Source organism: Pelodiscus sinensis, chromosome 4 (genome assembly GCF_052426305.1).
Source record: "Pelodiscus sinensis isolate ZL-2025 chromosome 4, ASM5242630v1, whole genome shotgun sequence".
NCBI classification, from domain to species: Eukaryota; Metazoa; Chordata; order Testudines; family Trionychidae; genus Pelodiscus; species Pelodiscus sinensis.
In genome coordinates, this window is record NC_143055.1 from 122,352,627 (window position 1) to 122,371,389 (window position 18,763).

The 18,763-nt window shown below is 45.9% G+C and overlaps 1 protein-coding gene across 4 annotated transcripts in view; it reads right to left on the reverse strand.

Annotated features, from left to right (window-relative positions):
* Positions 1–18,763, reverse strand: part of AFF1 (ALF transcription elongation factor 1) — a 169,297-nt gene that overhangs the window by 81,449 nt on the left and 69,085 nt on the right. The window lies entirely within an intron of this gene.

The window sequence follows — 18,763 nt, forward strand, 5'->3', positions numbered from 1 at the left end:
ATTGGTTATAAGACTATAAGTATGATGCATAATGATTTAATGTATAATGACTTGCTTATAAGTTCTGCCTGCTCCTATTTCTCTCTCTTTGTCTCTCATGATTAGATACTGTTTGTTGTACCCCTTGTCTGCATCACAAACTTAAGTTGTGTCTTCCAGTAACCGTTGATCTTGCCTGAAACTCTGTCCAATTGTGTGGTAAGAGTGGAGGATGTTTGTGAGTGTGACAGCCATCACAAATGCCCAGATGATCAAGAAGAAGTGGAAACTTTGAAGATAATGAGGAAACATGCATTGTGTCTTGAGGCTGAATTAAATTAGCTGCATGTACACCCTTGGAGACAGACAGGAATCACCCCCCAAGAGTGAGAGACAACCATGGGAAGCCGGACAATCACCATCAAAGGATAACTGTGGAAAACACAGATTAACACCTCTTAAGGGCGGATGATTGTAGCATGACACTGCAATCAATATCCATAGACCCAAATGGGAATTTGCATGTATAAGAAGGGGAGCGCTGGCCACTTAAACTCTGGGATTAGTCCTGCAAGTCAAGCCTCAGAGGAGTCTCAGAGGAATCCCGATTCTTCACTCAATCAGAACTATGCGCCATCTGCAGTGTGTGTCTTTATAAAGCAGATGCTAACTGCTTCTCTACCATAGTCTCAATAAACATGGTGTACTGCCTTTTCCCCTGAAAAAGATTCCGTGTGCTTCTTATAAGCATTACACCTCCTCCCTAGAGCCCCAACCTTTCCCGCCCAGACCTCACATCCCATTCCTGTTCCCACACCCTGCCTTCTGCGCAGATGCCATACCTTCACCCTCAATCCACTCCCACTTCCCGCCTAGACCTTGCACTCCCACCTCCCGCCCACTCCCTATCTCCTGCCCTGACCCTGCACCTCCAACCTGCTCCTATACCCTACTGCTCACCCAGAGCCTGCATCCCCTGCCCATTTCCGCATCCTTCCTCCAACTCAGAGTCTGCACCCCCTAACCTGATCCTGTATCTTAATTCCTGCATGTACCCTGCACCTCATCCCTACCCCCAGCCTGCTCCTGCATCCTCCTTTTTGCCCAAACTCTGAACCTCCAGCCCATTCCTGCACCCTACTTCTTGCAAAGCCTGTATCCCCAGCCCACTCCTGCACCCTCCCTTCCGCCTAGACCCTGCAGTTCAGCCCGCCCCTCTACTCTACCTCCTGCTCAGATCCCAAGCTTCTAGCCCTCTCCAGTGCCCCACCCTCCTCTCTGGTAGCCCCTTCCTGTATACCGAATCCCTCATTTTTGGTCCCACTCAGAGCCAGGAAGTGCCCAACAAAATTTACTAACTCCAGGGGCCACATAAAAGTTAATCGGGCCCTAGTGTGAGTCTAGAGCCTTGGCTCCTTTGTCGCCCCCACACAGGGCTGGAGTGCAAGGGGAACCCTGGCATCTTGAGTTGCATGAGTGAGGTGAGCATCTCTCTTTTCTTTCTGCTTATCATTTGGGGGCCATGTCAGTGAGGGTTTTCTTTTTCTTTCTTCTTCTCACTTGCATGTGGCCCCTGACTGATTTATCTGTAAGTCAGTGGTCCCTGGCCCAAAAAAGTTTCCTCAGCCTTGGTATAGAAAATTGTTAAATCATGTAACAGGAGTCAGCTTTGCTATGCCCAGATTTTATATTTTTATTGATGGAGAGACAGACACTCTTATGGTGATAGGCACCAGTAATAAGAACTTCAACAGATGCTCTCTCAAAGGTTAAGACACAGCTAAAATAGTCTGAAGGAGGCAGACTAATTTACTTTAGTTTTTTACTGTTGTTGAATTAAAAAAGCAAGTAATGTTTATGCTTTTATTATAAATGATGCATGTAAAAGGAAATAGGAAGGTTATGTGAATTTATTTCTGGCAACAAGTTATGTAAATTTATAAACAAAATACACACCGTCCTATTGGAAGGCTTTTAACATAGGTGGCCCTTGTGGGCATATTTGAAAGAAGTTAGAAATGTTGCTGTGGATAAAGTATGTTCATTTAATGTATCTTTTTTCATCCATATCAAATTCTCTCACAGTGGAGCTTTTGGGTGCACTGAAGTTCGGTGCATCAGACAGAAGCTCTATGGAGAACAGAAACTAAGTTCCCTGTAAACTGTGCGATTGCACAATTGTTTGCTGAGCCCCGCTCAGAGGTTCAAAGCAGGCAGGGAGCTCAGTGGACCAAGGGGGGGGGGGGGGCAGGGGTCTCTAAGCAGGCTCTAAAGGGAGCTATCTGTGTGCTTGAACTGAAGAACTTCCAGAGCAGATATGCGCAAGATAAGGAGAAAATAAGTGGCTGGGGGGAGTGAGTGAGAACTGTAATTATTTGGCTTGGAAGGGAAGTCAGAGGGGAGGGGTGTTTGGAGAGTCCCATCTGCCTGAGGGGAGAGAGAGAGAGAGAGAGAGAGAGAGAGAGAGAAGCAGAAACCCAGCAGTCTCTTCAACCATGAGGCATAAAATTATACTATTTTTTCCTGTCACAGGTTTCACCAGCATCTCTCCCTTCTGATACAGTGCAAGTAGCTAGTTTGAAATGTTATTTAAGGTAGGACAAGATTCATCATTTTGGATAAGCAATGTCAGCTGTCTAGGAAAGGCAGCTCTGGAAAACCTACATATTTTTCTTTACCCAGAAGCTCTGGTTTTAGGGTCTGATCTTACTTATGCTGAAGAAGATGGCAAAGCTTTCCATGACCTCAGTGGGGCGGGAACAGACTCTCATCAGGCCCACATCTTAGGAGCACAAAACTCTGAAGCCAGCAGGCACTTCTCCACAGTGCTTCAGGGTTGTGGAATCCACAGCACAGTGAACAGTAGGGTACAACCCAAGTGGCACCTTATACAGTTTGATTAACCAAAGCTCAGATTGTGCAGCTACAGCATGAACTCAAGGCATGCATCCACTAGCTTGTTTGCACAGTCCTGACAGTATCATGCACAGATTTTTAAATTACCATTTGAAAAATAATTGCATTTTTAATGCTTACACTTGTGCAAAATAGTTTCTTTAGGATTTGGGGGCAAATTAGAGTTTATGAAATTATTATGAAATTGAAATCTAGTCAATTTTTTAAAATGAGGTAATGCAGTTTCAGATATGAGAATCATATTTTCCTATTTTTACAATGCTCCTTCCTAACTTGTATGTAAGATCCACACCAGCCATCTGAGAACTGATTACATAGGGGAAACAGTAACAGAGAAAACACAAATTTCTGTCAAATGCAAAATAAGCAAACTGGCAGAATATATTTCTCACTATAGTTTCTTTCAGTTACAAGACACATGAAATTTCTGAAACAGCAAATTTTAAAAAGAGTTTAAAAAATAAGTGATTTAAGTCAATTGGTGTCTTTTAAGACATTTATACAGACTTTGCATCAGGACCCTAGGGAATCATGCTCAAAGCTTGGAAAGACTCACCACCGTACTTTATCAACAAATACTCTGGTAGCATTTTAAAGACTAACAAAACATATAGATGGTATCATGAGCTTTCATGGGCACAGCCCACTTCTTCAGATGAACATTCTTATTGGCATGGTTTCAATAGGACTACTCATGCTTTAGGCTTGACTTCTTAATTCTCCCTCTTCAAGCTGTGTGATTTTTGTATTAACTCCAAACAAACATTGACCTTAAAACGTAATAAATTCAGTAAGAAAGGGCTGTTATGATTGTCTAATCCGATCTTTTTGAGGAAGCTATTTACTTGAAGTTTCAAATGCTGCAATAACTGGGGGTACTTCTCCACACATACTCCTCCCCGCAGGAAGCCAGAACTGGCTCCAATCTTGTGGGAGGCACAAGGCTGGAGCACCAGCACAGGGTCCCTATTGCAGGGCAGGGGAGCGACGCAGGGGCTAAGCTTGAGCTGCCAGCCATATCTGGTGCAAGAGTGAGCCACTTTTGCCTTGCGAGCCATAGGTTCTCGACCCCTGCTAATAATCGTTAACTTTCAATGAGGTTTAGGCTTCCAAGTGCCTGAATCACTTCTGAAAATATGATTTAACAATCTAAGTCAGTGTTTCTCAACCAGTGGTACAAGTACCCGTAAGGGTACTCGAGAGAAGTCTGGGGGGTACGTCAACAACTGAAATTTGAAGAATACTGAATTTTTGTTTTAAGTTTCAGTGCTTTATTATTTTTATACTTTTTACACCCAAAAATGTCATTGCCCGCCCGATTAATTTAATTAAGGTGTTTAAACAAATGTGTTGCAATGGTAGAAAAAAAAATTTGTGTGTCTGAAAATTGTAGGTACTGGGGGTACTTATAATTTTTTTAAAAAAGGGGGGTACTTTATAAAAAAGGTTGAGAAACACTGTTATGGCTTGTATAGCTGAAACACTATCGCTTGTAATTCTGTGAAGAGGAAACAGATCAAAACAGCACTGCTTATCAGGTACTAATCTAATGCTGTGATGCTTCAGTGCAGACACTATCTATGCCGGGACTGGGCAAAATATGGCCTGGGGACCAGATCTGGCCCGCAGATGCCGCTGGGAGCCTCAGGCAGACTTCTGCTTGCCTCGCATACCCCCCCCCCCCCCCCACCACCACTCAGAAAAGCGGCTGCTGCTCCCATTTCTCTTTCTCTTCTGTGAGCCAAGGGAGGGTGGATTGGTGCTTCATGGGCTACTCATGCCTCCTGCACAATCCCATTGGCTGATTTCTGGCTAATGGGAGCTGTCTGTTTGAAGAACTGTCAGTGTGGGAAGCACCCTTCCCCCCTCCCCTCAGGTGCTTAATCAATGCACATGGCTGGGCAGCCTGTGGACGGGGGGGGGGGGGGGGGGGAGGGGTGAGAGCAGAGGGAGTGACAGGGCAGGCAGGGCTGTTGGCCAGGAATCACCCAGGGAAGTCTCCCGGTCAGAGTCTGCCTCTGACATTCTAGCTCCTCTCTATCCCTCACTTTCTGTCCCCCACCCCACATAAGTCAAAAACTTTGTCCCTCTCCTGAACCCCAATCCCCTGCCCAAAGTCACAGCTCAGACCCCTGCAGCCCAGTCTCCTGCCCTAGGTCACAACCCCCTCCTGCAGTATGTCACAACCCAAAAACCCCTGCACTCCAATCTCCTGCCCCAAATCACAACCCGAGCCTGCACCCCAGTTCAGTGTCTCCTTTGCCTAAACTCCCTCCCAGTCCCCAGATCCCCTCTTGCACCCCAATCCCTTACTCCAAGATCCCTTTTGTATCCCACCTCGATCCGAGACCTCCTCCATTATTATCATGGAAGAATGCGGCCCTCGACCACTTCCCAAAATCTTAGAGTGGGCCCCTGTGACGGGGCCCTGCAACCCCGCACTAAACTCCCCGCGGCAAAAGCCCTATTCGGGCAGCGGGGGAGCGTGCAGCGGCATTGTGCTGAGTGTACTCGCGCCGCGGACCAGCTGACCGCCTCAGGGGCGGTGGTGGCGGTGCAGACGCTGCAGGAGGGGCGGAGCCAGCTGGTGATGTTAGGAGGACGTCACCCTCCGGCGCCGGGAGTTTTAAACTCCGCCCCGGGCTGAGGGAAAGGGGGAAGAATGCAGAGGAAGGCAAACGGCGGGGAAATTGGAGCCTTCGCCCCGAGGAGGACGGGCAAGGGTAAGCCCCTTTTGCTGCGGAAAACAGGACTTTGCGAACCACCGTGGAGCAATGGGGTCCGGAAGGTCGTCCTGAGTGACGAGCGGCTGACCCACGGAGGGCCGAGTAAGCCAACAGCAGGGAAGAGGGGACAGCACGGAGAGGAAGTAGCCCAGGGGAGGGCCATATAAAAGCCCCTCATTTGGACAGGTTTCGGGAGGACAACCCTGTCAACCGGACCCGGACCGAAGTCGGTCCGTGTCCTTTAGGGCCCTGGGCTGGTGCCCAGACGTGAGGGTGGGCCCAGGCTCCCTTCTCACCCCCCTACGGAATAACTGAGAAAGAACGCAATCCCTGGAAGGGGTAAAGCCCAGGCTGCGTGGGCATTGTCGGAGGACAGTGGCCTGAATCGAATAGTATCGCCGTCAGCGGAGCCAATTCCCCAGAGTTGATGACGGGCGATGCTGTGGGGGCCATCGGAACCCCTACAGCCCCCATCAAAAATTATTGCCCATCCCAGTCTACACTGATGGGAGAGATTCTGCCATAGGTCAATGGAAGAATTCTTCAGTAGACCTAATGCTGTGTATATGTGGACTTAAGTAGGCTTAATGTCACCTAACTGGGGTGTGGCTTATTCACATCCAAGTGCAAAATAGTTATGCCAACCGAATGTTCTAGTATAGACAAGGTCTAACTCAAGCTGATTCAACTGGAGTAACAAGAGCAGGGGAGGGCAATCATTTTTGGTGGGAGGACACTCCAAGATTTTAGAAAGTGATCAAGGGCCGCAATTTTCTGTGGAGAAGGTCTGGGGTCTAGGATGGAGGTTGGGTGCAGAAGAGCACACGGGTTAAGAGACTGGGATGCAGGAGACAGTGTGAGGTCTGAGAGGACATTTGGGTGAAGGAGGGAGTTGTGACCTGGGTCAGGAGTGTAAGGTCAGGGAGGGAGTATGGGTGAAGGAGGGGATTCTGGCCTGGGGGAGAAGGTATAGAAGGGGGGTACAGGTCTGGGAGTTGTGACCTGGAGAAGAAGGTTTGAATAGTGACCTGAAGGAGGGTGTTGAGATGTGGGAGGGGCTTGGGTGTCAGAGACAGGCTATGGTTGGGAGGCACTGTAGTAAAAACTAAGTGTGCTTCTTCCCCCTTCCATTGCTTAAGCTTGAAACAGCACGTATCATTTAGCTGATTGCGCATGTTTTAGAAGCTGTAGTAAAAAGAGGAACTAGCTGTTCAGACCCATTTCTCAAAGACTAGGTTGCGCGTACTACATGAGTCAGGGAAATTTGTTAATTGTTTAAGTAAGCTATACTGGTGGTCGTTACTGAGTGGAATAAAGTTGAAGTATGCTAACCAATAACGCTGCAACACGAAGCTAAGCTAACAAATCAAGACATACCAAGTTAGATAAGGAAGTCCAAGAAAGTTATAAAAAAGGATGCTTAGCCAATGCCCAGGGTCAGCTTTGCTTTGAGCACTGAACTCCTTAGCCGAACCTTGTTTGCAAACAATAAAATCGAGTTGGACCCAACCTGAAAGTGTGACTCTCTTCTGTGGGCAAATTAGACTAGCCTCCAGGGGACGAACCTTGCAATTTATGCAACAGCACTTAACCTAAGCATCTCCCAGCCAGTAGCCCTGCAGCACCACCAGATCACTTAAAACTGCAGGCTATTCCCTTCAAGTGGCTCTCAGCTTGGGGAGAAGGGAGAAACTTGTGCTGCCCTCATCCCCCAGGCCAATTTCTCAGCTCCGACTGGCTGATTGTTTCCGGCCAATAGGAGGTGAGGATTGGGTTGGGAGTGGGGAAATCACACAAAGTCTCCTCCTCCCTCTGGAGCAGAGGAACACATAGAGCAGCCCTCCACTTAAAACAGCGGTTGCTTTGTGTCTGAGGGTCCCAGCAGGGTGGTCCATGAGCTGGATCTGATGCCTTGGAGGGCTGGATGTGGCCTGTGAGACTTATCTTGCCCACCTCTGAACTAGAGTAAAGCAACTCCAACAAACATCTGCAGTGAAGATGCTTGAAAGAAGGGGTGGGCATGAGGAAGGTCAGGATGGTACAAATCGTGTGTGAGGGCACAGAGGGGCAGGAGGGGAATGGGGCAGAGAGTGGTGAGGGGGTGGGTATTAGGGAAAATGAGGGCAAAGGGAGGCATCAGGAGGGTGCAGGGCTAAGGGAAGGTGCAGGTGCCAGGGGATTCTGGGGTGAGGAGGAGGGGAGAGCTGGCCACCGGAAGCAGCACTGGACAGGGGAATCGGGGCAGGCTGGGGATATTGAGGGGCCGGTGGAAGCAGGGCTGCCAGGGGGTGCAAGGTTGGGGGCAGGGAGCTGGCTGGAGAAGATGTGGGCGGGGCGGGAGAAGCGGCCGCTGGAAGGAGGGCTGGACGCACGCAGCGGGGCTGGCCAAGGGAGATTGGGAGGAGAAACGGGGGAGAACTGGCTGCCAGGGAGGGGGTTGGAGGAAGTGGGGCTGGCCAGAGGCACAGCAAGAGGAGCAGGGGGGAGGAATGAATCAGCCTGCAGGGAGTGGGACTGACCCGACCCCATTCCCGTCTCCGCACCCTACCCACAAAGCACGAGTTAGTCCGGCACAGGGATTCTACTGTCGTTCCCCCCCACACACACACCCCTCGAATAGTTGCGAACTATCTGTCTGGTAGACACACTCATGCAGCCTGAGCACATTTACCAGCCCGGCAGTTCAAAACTACAAACTGATACATCTAGTAATAATACAACTTACCTACTGAGAAAATACCAGACATGTTATATGTCTGGTATTTTCTCAGTTTGTTTTTCATGTGTTTATATTTTTGGGCTGCAAAAAGCAGAACTGAAAAAAAAAGGGTTCCAATTAAAGTAAAAAGTTTGGGAAATCCTGGTCTAACCAGATTTCTGTCTGTCTTACAGCCCATTTATCCAATCCATATTCCTTAACTTGCTGGCAAGAATATTGTGGGTGACCATATCAAAAGCTTTGCTAAAGCTGGCACTGGGAGATTTGGGAGGACCAGAAACAACTTATTTGAATATTCATCATTTGATTAATGAATATGCAAATGAACATTACCGGTCCTCCAAAAGTTCGTGAATGGATTTACTGGTCCCCGTGTCAAAAAGTTTGGGAACCCGTTTTATAGTATACCACAAATACAACACAGGACAACACACATAGCAAGTTCCAGGTGATGCAGGAACTGCAACCTATTCACTGCCTAACAAAATTCCAGCCCTATGATTCTATGATTCTGAGTTGATGCTTCTCATCTATACTTTTGATCAATATTGGTTTCTCACATTGCATTTTGTTTAAAATATTTTAAAAGCAAATATAATACAGTAAGTGACCAAACACTAAAACAATGATAACTCCAACACACTGACAAATTCAGGCTCATAAAATCTGGGTGGCAGTGAAAACACACATTATAATTTTAAACCACCAAAATACTCTCTTATTTTCTTCTTCCAAAATAGTACAAACAGAGCTATTATTTTAGATACTGATATAACATTATCTTTCCCTCCTCTGGGATGGTAAACAAGACTTCTCCAGAATCAAGCAGAATAATAAAGCTGAACTATAACTCCCTCTTCCCATATCTTTCCTGCACAGAAGTTTGAAAGTGTGTTTGACTGCAGTATGTTCTTCAGGGGGGCAGGGCAGGTGGGTGAAGGAAAAAAAGAGACTGAAACCATAAAATAGTGAGTACAATGACATTGTAAGATGGCTGGCTTAATTCTGGCCTGTGCTCAGGCCTGACATGGCTGGACTGAAGCACCCCCCCGTCCCTCCCCCCCATGGACAAGGGCTGCTCCAGCCTGGCCAGACAAGGGCTGCAGTGAACTCTGTGGAGCTGGAGCAGCTTCCTGACTCTGACAGGCAGGGAGTTGCTCCAGCACCTACCAGTTAACCATTCACATCCCTAGCATGAAGTATAATTAAATTGCAGCCATTTCTGCTTTCTTCAGGGTTTACATTCCTCTGAAGCAGTTGGTACACTTTGTTGGAAAAGGAATACTGGACTACGTAAACCAGGTATCTGATCCATGGCAATTCCTAGGTTTTCTTATGTTACTGTTTTTAAGGTCCATTTCATGATTTTCCTCATACATATTGCTTGTTCTGCTAACAGTCACTACTGAGAACAGCCTCTCTCCATCCTCTTTAGAACCCCAATTCAGGTAAAGAAAGGCTGCTATCAATTCCACCCTCACTCTTCTCTTCTGCAGACTAAATAAACCGAAATCCTCCAGTTTCTCCTCAAAAGTCATATGCTCCAGCCCCCTAATCATTTTCATCATTGCCATCTGCTGGACCTTCTCTAATACGACCACATCCTTTCTGTAATGAGGGGCCCAGAATTGGACACAATACTCCAGCTGTAGCCTCACCAGCATTGAATAAAGAAGAATAATCACTCCTCTAGATCTGCTGGCAGTGTTCCTCCTGACGTAACCTAATATGCTGTTACCCTTCTTGACTACAAGGGCACACTGAAAACTCATATGCAGCTCCTCCTCTACTGGGGTAATCCCCTGGGGGTTTTCTGCCAAACTGCTGCTTAGTCAGTCAGTCCCCAGCCTGTAACAATGCTTGGGAGTCTTCCATCCCAAGTGCAGGACTCTGCACTTCTTGTTGAACCTCATCATATTTCTTATGGCCCAATCCTCCAATTTGTCTGCACCCTATCCCTATACTCCAAAGTATTTACTTCTCCCCCTAGCTTAGTGTCATCTGCAAATTTGCCCTCAGCCAGTTATTAATAAAGATGTTGAACAAACCCAGCCGCAGAAGTGACCCCTGGAGCACTCCACTTGGTGACTGACAACCAGATACTGAGCTATTGATCACTACTCATTGAGCCCAACAATGTAGCCAGCTTTCTATCCACCTTATGTTGGAACAAAACCGGCCCTAGAGCTGACCGTTGGGGTACTCCTGCTTGATATCAGCCACCAACCAGACAGAGCCGTTGATCATTACCCTCTGACCCCGACAATGTAGCCAGCTTTCTATCCTCCTTACAGTCCATTTATCCAATCCATACTTCTTTAACTTGCTGGCAAGAATACTGTGGGAGACCACATCCAAAGCTTTGCTAAAGTCAAGATATATCACATCCACCATCTTCCCCATATCCACCTTATCATAGAAGGCAATCAGGTTGATCAGGCATGACTTGCCCTTGGTAATCTATGCAAACTATTCCTGATCACTTCCCTCTCTTCCAAGTGCTTCAAAATGGATTCCTTTTGGATCCCCTCCTTGATTTTTCCAGGGATTGAGGGGAGGCTGACCGATCTATAGTTCCCTGGACTGTCCTTCCCTTTTTAAAAGATGGGCACTAAACTTGCCTTTTTCTAATCATCCAGGACCTCCCCTGATTGCCACGTTTTCAAAGATAATGGCCAATGGCTCTGCAATTACATCAGACAACTCCCTCAGCACGCTCAGATGCATTAGATCCAGTCCATGGATTTCTGTATGTCCAACATTTCTAAATAGTTCTTAACCTGTTCTTTCCTGATTGAGAGATTGTAGTAAGTGGCCTCCCACTGACCCGGAAGGCGAAGAACTCTATAAGACCCCTTGGTGGGCAGGACCAGAGCAGTCCAGCCCTCCCCCCAGAAAGTGGAAGGGCGGGATTGGGAATATAAGAGCAAGGGCTGAGAATTCGGTTAAAGCCCAGCAGGTGAGCAGGTCAGACGCCATCCCTGGCCTCCCCAGGAGGGAGGCACGGCAGCGCTGCCATACCATGGATGACTGGGTTGGGCTCTCAGGACTGCTGCTTGACCCTGGAGATGGACCAAGCCCACTCCAACCACTGCCAGGCTCTGAAGATGGGCTGAGATGGCCAGAGTCCATATGAGGCCCCGGAGATTGGGCTGCACCACCTGGACCAGTGAGTGACCCAGACCTGCCAGTGCTGTCATTCGCAGAGGATCCTGAGACTCAGCAGACACTACAGGTAGGCTCACAGAGGGGGAACTGGGAAGTGACCCAGGGAAAGTCAACCCCGAGCTGGCTGACAAAATGGAGGTTGGTTGGGCAGCACGTTGTGGCCTGGACCCCCGCTGACCCGGGGGCAGCCCATGCTGCTACTGTTAGGGCCCTGGGCTGGGATGCAGTGGAGCAGGTGGGCCTGCATCCCCCCAGTATCCTTCATATCTCTTATGAGATGCAACTCCAATTGCACTTTGGCCTTCCTGGTTACACCCTTGCATGCTCGAGCAATATATTTATACTCCTCCCTAGTCACCTGTCTGAGTTTCCACCGCTTGTAAGCTTCCTTTTTGTGTTTAAGCTTGCCGTGGATTTCACTGCTAAGCCAAGCTGGTCGCCTACCATATTTGCTTTTTTCTTACTACACATAGGGATGGTGTGTTTCTGTGTCTTCAATAAGGCTTCTTTAAAATACTGCCAGCTCTCCTGGATTCCCTTCATATTAGCATCCCAGGGGATCCTGCCAATCAGTTCCCTGAGGGAGTCAAAGTCTGCTTTTCTGAAGTCCAAGATGTGTATTTTGCTGCTCTCCTTTCTTCCTTTGGTCAGGATCCTGAAATCTACCATCTCATGATCACCAGAATTTTTTACTGTTTGTTTGAGGGGGGGGGGGGGGGTCAGTATTTTTTGTGAAACCATCTGGTAACCCTACCTTTCTCCTTGTGTTTCATCCCGGTATCCCACTTCTGCATTTCCCTCAAGGAAAGAACTCCTCACTAGGTTTGCCAGCCTGCTTGTAAAGATGCTCTTCTCTCCCTTTATTAGGTAGACCGCCATTTCTTCCTAGCAACCCTTGTGCCCAGAACAGCATCCCATGGTTGAAAAATCCAGAGCCCTCTCTCTGACACCACGTGTGCAACTATGCACTTGCTTGCAAAATTTGATGTTCCCTATCTGGACTTTTTCTTTCAAGAGGATGGCTGGATGAGAACACCACTTGTGCCTCAAACTCCTTGATCCTTTCTCCCAGCGCTACATAATCTGCAAGGTCATTCTTGGCTGTATCATTAGTTCCTCCCTGGAGAAGTAGGAAGAGGTAGCAGTCCAAAGGTTGATCAGTTTGGGAAGACTCTCAGTCACATCCTGAATTCTAGCTCCAGGCAAGTAGCACACTTCAAGATTCCCGGTCTGGATGGCAGATGAATGACTTCATTCCTCTGAGGAGAGAATCCCCAACCACCACCACCCGTCTCCTTCTCTTAGGAGAGTTGGTCATGGAATCCTCATCCCTAGGATTATGCATCCCATAACAACGGTTCTTTGGTACAAAGGAAAGCAAGTCTGATCTTTTTTTCTGACAAGCAAAAACTACTTGAGGTTTCTGGGGTCTGAAATACAAATTTTAAATCTAGGGCAAGGAAGGAGATTTGGATTCTTTGTTTCATGCTTTGACAGTTACTATTTTCCCCACTCCATGCTTTCCCACTATCCATAGGGTTGCCAGATGGTTTCAACAAAAATACCAGACACACTTGACATTACATCTTATTTAGAAAATACCGGACATTTATATTTTCTCAATTTGTTTCCCAAACAGAAAGCTCAAATACTGGACTGTCTGGTTCAAAACAGGAGAATTAATACTCCTTTGGTTTAGCTGGCCAGTTTCCACTTCTCTCACAGTAATCTCTCTTAGCAGTCTTCCTTTCAAATATTGTTTAATAGTGTTTAAATTAAAGCTAAAATCCTGGAGCACAATGGCAAAATTCCAAGAAAATGAACATCTCTTCTAAAGACTAGAAGAAAAGTCACATGGTTAAGACATTAACCCAGGACTCAGCAGAACCAGGAATTGTTCTCAGATCTGTTAAAGACTTTCTGGCGGTCTTTGGTCAAGTTATTCTTTCTCTCCCTATCTCAGTTATCCATCTCCAAACACAGGAATAGTATTTCCTTTCTCTCATTTTTGTCCTTTCTATTTAGACTGTACAATTTCTGTGGCAGTGACCGGCTCATTCTGTGCCCAGCACAATGAAAGCCACATCTTAGATAGGACTTACAGACACTGCAAGCAAATAATCATGTGACAACTGACACGGCTATGAGCAATGAACAATGGGAAGTGAACAGAAGCTATATCTTAAACTTCAGCTAAAGTGACCATCATCAAAGAACTGACAGTTACAATTTATCCTTTAAGTAAGCAAAATGCACATCTGAATAATTCCTATTTAAACCACCTAAAATAAAGATTTTACTGGCATTGCTGAACAACACTCTATGCTGAGGTGGAGTATCATTTTCTACAATCATTACAACTAGCAAAAGAGGGAAAAAATAGCTCCTAAATTGAGAATTATTGATCCACCTTTTCTTATAAGACAAAGCAAACAACATAAGATTTTTTCCTAGCTCTCCTCAAAGGGAAAGAGTCTTAAAGTAAGAGAAAGAAAAAAAAGATTGTTAAATGAAATATCTAGTAATATTGTGCTTAGTTTGTTTTCTTTGTTCTTAGTTCATGCAAAGAAATCAGGTATGGATTTCCAAAGTCTCTTTTGCTAGCCTCTGAACTGCTGAAATCACTAGAAAATTCAATACTGCATTTTGTTTGAGGTGCAATGGTCCAAGTACCAACAACCATGTCATGATGTACTGCCATTCTTCTTAGTTTTTAAGTTGCTACACACGTATACATGCATAAGAAAGCACCCAAACCTTTAATGAAGGCCATGAAGATTTTTTACTAGTTTCACAGTGATATGAAGCATTGTTAATACTAGGGATATCAACAGGTAGACAACTACACAATTAACCAATAAGCTTGGGCTTATCAGTTAATCCTGTTGACTGTGCTCATTTCCCCACCTTGCTGCTTCTGTATCAGAGGAAGCAAAGACGGGGGAGCATGAGGTGAAGTCTGTGGGGAACTGGCTTAAAAGCTGGCTCCCCCCTTGAGCACCAGATCTGCCTCACTCTTGAGCTGCTGCCTCTGATAGAGAGGCAGCAGTGCAGAAGGTGAGGTGGCAGATGGGAACTGACAGGTGCAGGGAGCTGATCTTTAAGCAGGCTCCTCATGTGAGTCAGTTCTGATTTAAATGAAGCACGTACATTTTCATTTTATTCTCTAAAAACCAAAAATTGAGTTAAGCACCCAAGCTGCACTGGCTAAATCTTGTAGTAATTAAATAATTCCAAATGCCATTTAACTTGTCTAACAAAAATAAAGACTGTCACAGGGTCACGCGCCCCGCACCCCTTTAGGAGGGGAGAATATGACCTAGCAGCCTAGTCTGTACTGGTCACTATCTGGAGGTCAATAGGGCCTAGTGGCTGAGTCTGTGCTGCCCCCTGTCTGGGGTGTCAGGGTAGGGGGGTGGAGGGCCCAAGCCCTCCCTCTTCACGGGGCCCCTGACCAGGGCCCTATCAGTAGTGGGTGTCTCCCACCACTGGATCGGTGGGGGCCCCAAAGCACGCTGAGCTCTCCGGGTTATCTCCTGCCCTGTGCCACTTCCTACCTTCGCCTGCCGGCTGGACCCGCTCCCACCTGGGCTGGCAAATGCGCCAGGGGCTGGGTTTGGCCTGGCATCAGTGGCTGGCACTGTAGCAGTAGGCGTCACAGCTGTTGCGATCGCTCGTGACGGGCACAGTGGCCGTGGAGGTAGCTGCGGCGGCTGTGGCATGGGGGCTCTAGAGATGGCTGTAGCGGCCACCGCTCCTGCTAAGACAGCGGCTCTGGTGGCGACTGCGGGTCCAGCTGGTGTGGCTGCTCTGGCTGATCCCGCGGGTGTGGTTGCTCCTCAGCTCTGGCAAGAGCTCCTTCCCCTTAGTGGTTAGCCCAGACTGAGCTGCTCTGTTGGCCTTTATACTGACCCTGCAGCTGGAACATGCCCAGCAGGGGGAGGGGCCTTCTCAGCCCAGCAGCCCTGGTTAACTCCTTCACTATCAGTGCGGTGTGGGTGCACCCCATCACAAAGACCCATTACTAAATTTAAAAATAAATAAGTTGAACTGAGTGAAGTGATTCAAGGAAAGAATCTTTTATACTGTAAATGTGAGTATTCTGTACGCTATTTCAAAATTATATGTATGAGCATTTCCAAGTGTCAAAACTATAGGGCAGCAATAACCAGTGCTATAAGGAAGCAAAGAATTAGCTATAATACATTAGATGACTGGACTTCAAACTCTGAAAGTGGCCAACCTGGGAGACTACAGAGGAAGACAAATTCCCATAGTGCCTCTGGCCAAATCTACAATCTTGTACATGACAAGTAAAATTCTTTTCTAATCTACTACAAAGATCATTTGATACCTTGAAATGGGAGAATCTACTGTATATTTGAGAGAGTTTGCCTGTATGGTCAAAAACTCCTAAATGGTAAGAGTCAGGACCACTAAATTTAGTATATAGCTTCCTCTTACCATAGCTTAAAACAATGTAAGATTGTGCCAAGAAAACAATGTGCCTAGAATGGGATTTCTGCTCATAAAACCATACAGGAAAGATACAGAATCACCAAATCAAGTACAACCCCAGCTATGTTAGCTTTGTGCTGGGATTATGGGAGGGAGTGCCTCACCTCCAGCCCTTCTCAAGCCATGGCAGCTCAGTGCTGGAGCCAGGGGTGGAGGCGCCTCTTCCCTGCCCCCAGCTGTGTCTACTCCATGCTAGGGCTAGAAGAGGGGATGTCTTTCCCCCCAAACCATGGCAGCCAACCCAGAGCTGCCCTGTCAGGGGACAGGTGATCCTTCCATGGCCCCCACCCAGCCTAACCTGGACCTGAACCAGTCAGGGGATATGAACCTCTGCTGGCTATACCCACTGAAGCTGCAGCAGTCATGGTGAGGTGCTTCTCATCAGGCCCCAAGCAGCTGTGGTGAAAGGCTTGGGTAGTCCTGTCTCCCTGGGGCAGCCAGTGTATTGAACCCCTCATTCCCAGCCTCACCCCAGAGCAATGATTTAAATTAAAAATGTACATTTTCAGTTTAGTTTCCAAAAAACTGAAATTGAGTTAAAGGACCCGAGCATTGCTGAACAAATCTTCTAATCTAATTATAACTTAGCATATATAACTATAAATATTGTTACCAAAACAGTCTTAATTGAAAATCTACTTGTGGCATTTGACTGTAGCCTCTTGCAGAGACTTGAATGCCACAGGCAAACTACATGAATCAGCTGAACAGTATGTATATTTTACAACAGCAGTACATATCCCGTCTTTCCCTCTTTTAACATCCAGACAACTTTCACCAAAACCCAGGGCAACAACCATGTTTCCAATGGCTTATGGTAGCAATGTATTCCCTCTGCCCTGCCCTATATTATGGAGAACAGCATTAGAATCTGATCACAGTAGATGTTTTAAACAAAAACCAAAAAAAATTCCACAAAATGGTTATTACCCTAAAGCATATAATGTATTTATATACTATCTTTGATCCACAAAGTGTCACTTGAAATGGGCTATCTGGCAGTTATTAACAACAAAAATGATATAGAGTGTGCTAAATATTTATCTGTTAATAATTTTACGTTTTTTAAAAACAACACACCCACACCCCATGCCCACAGGTGCAAGTTCCAGGAATGCAGATGGCAGTTAAGTAAGTTATCCTGGGAAGTTGGGATTTTGATCTACGATGGAAAAAAATTCAACATTCCAAAATTTTGTAGTTTTCCTGAAATTATAGAGCTGGATTTAGATACCAGAAATACCTTCACCCACAGTTACAAGCCTTGGCATACTCATCCTCTCAAAAGAAACATCTCCAATGGAATCCAAGACAATTAAATAAAAGAAACAGGCACAATCTGCCAATTATTTATCAACTGTGTGCAAGGGAGGGAAAAAAGGAGGGGCACAGTTATACCTATGCCATTAAAGCTTGTCTTGTTTACAAGCTCTTTTGTCCTTTGATAGCTACAGAAGTTCACTGGAATCTTCTTCAATGAAAAAGCCTTTAAATAAAAGGCAATATAAACCCCAAACAAACCACAATTCCTTCAACTGTCTATTTATAGATAAATGACAAAAAATTGCAGTCAAAATCTTCCACTCAGCAATTTTCTCTCACCTCAAACCTTCCCCCTGCAGTAAACACCTTAAGTTGTGTTAAAAGAGGCAGCTTAACACTAAATCATGTTTGTGTGGTGCACTTACCTCTTTGAACATGTCTTACTGTCTTCCCACATGGCAAGAGAATTTTCCTGTTTTCATACATTCCCTTGTCAACCCTAATCAGTGTCAATAGGTTAATATCTTTTGTGCTGGCAGCCGCAGTGATAGCCCTGACAGGAAAGAACTTCCCTTGCACTGAGCCATGAGAAGCAGAGAGCGCTCCCAGGCATAACTCCCTTGGCTCCTCTCCTAAAAACGCTCTCTCAAGTACATGGTTGCTTAGCAATATTTGCCTTTCCCCTGTACATTTGAAATTGGCAACATCTGTCCCTTTGGCAATTTTGACTTGTGCAAAGGACCATGTGGAGAGTTTTCAATCCTACAAAATAAGCTGGTTGAAGATGTTATAATGTGAGATTTTATTGCCGCTCTGGTATTTTGTTAATATTTTATTTTCATCAGGTATAAAACCTGTGGCTGTGTCTAGAGAAAAGGTACAGAAGAGAAAATCATCATGTCCAGTGGGAATCACCTGCTAAATCACATAACAAGTAGCCTTTTGTGTTTACATATTTATACCTGCACGCTTGAGTCTTTTTTTAAATGCTAATTTAGTATTTCAATGGAACAGAATTCTTTATAGATATAGACATGTAATAAATGATGAAATTAAGGGAACATAAAATCGGTTTGTTTTTTTCAAGCAATAGCTTCTGCATTTTTACAAATAACGATCCCTTCAAAATATCATGTGCTGATTAGCACATGAATTCACTTGATAGATGTTTGTCAAGCACTTGGAGCAACTAGGCACCAATTTTGATTGTGTCCTCTGAGTGCTACTGCAAAAAAATAACAATCCTGACCAAATGTATAAAAAGGGATGGAAATTTACAGTGAAAGGTAAAATGGTAACACATGTTCTCATCACCTGAAAGCAAACGTTCCTTTAAAAAAATAAAAAAAAGATATTACAAGAATACTTGTTCTTGTGTCTAATTTTACTTTGGCCCATCCTTACCCAACTTCAGAGACAGCCTTATTGTTTTTCCGGTTCCGAACTGCATTTCTTTGTGTATTTGAAGGAGAGA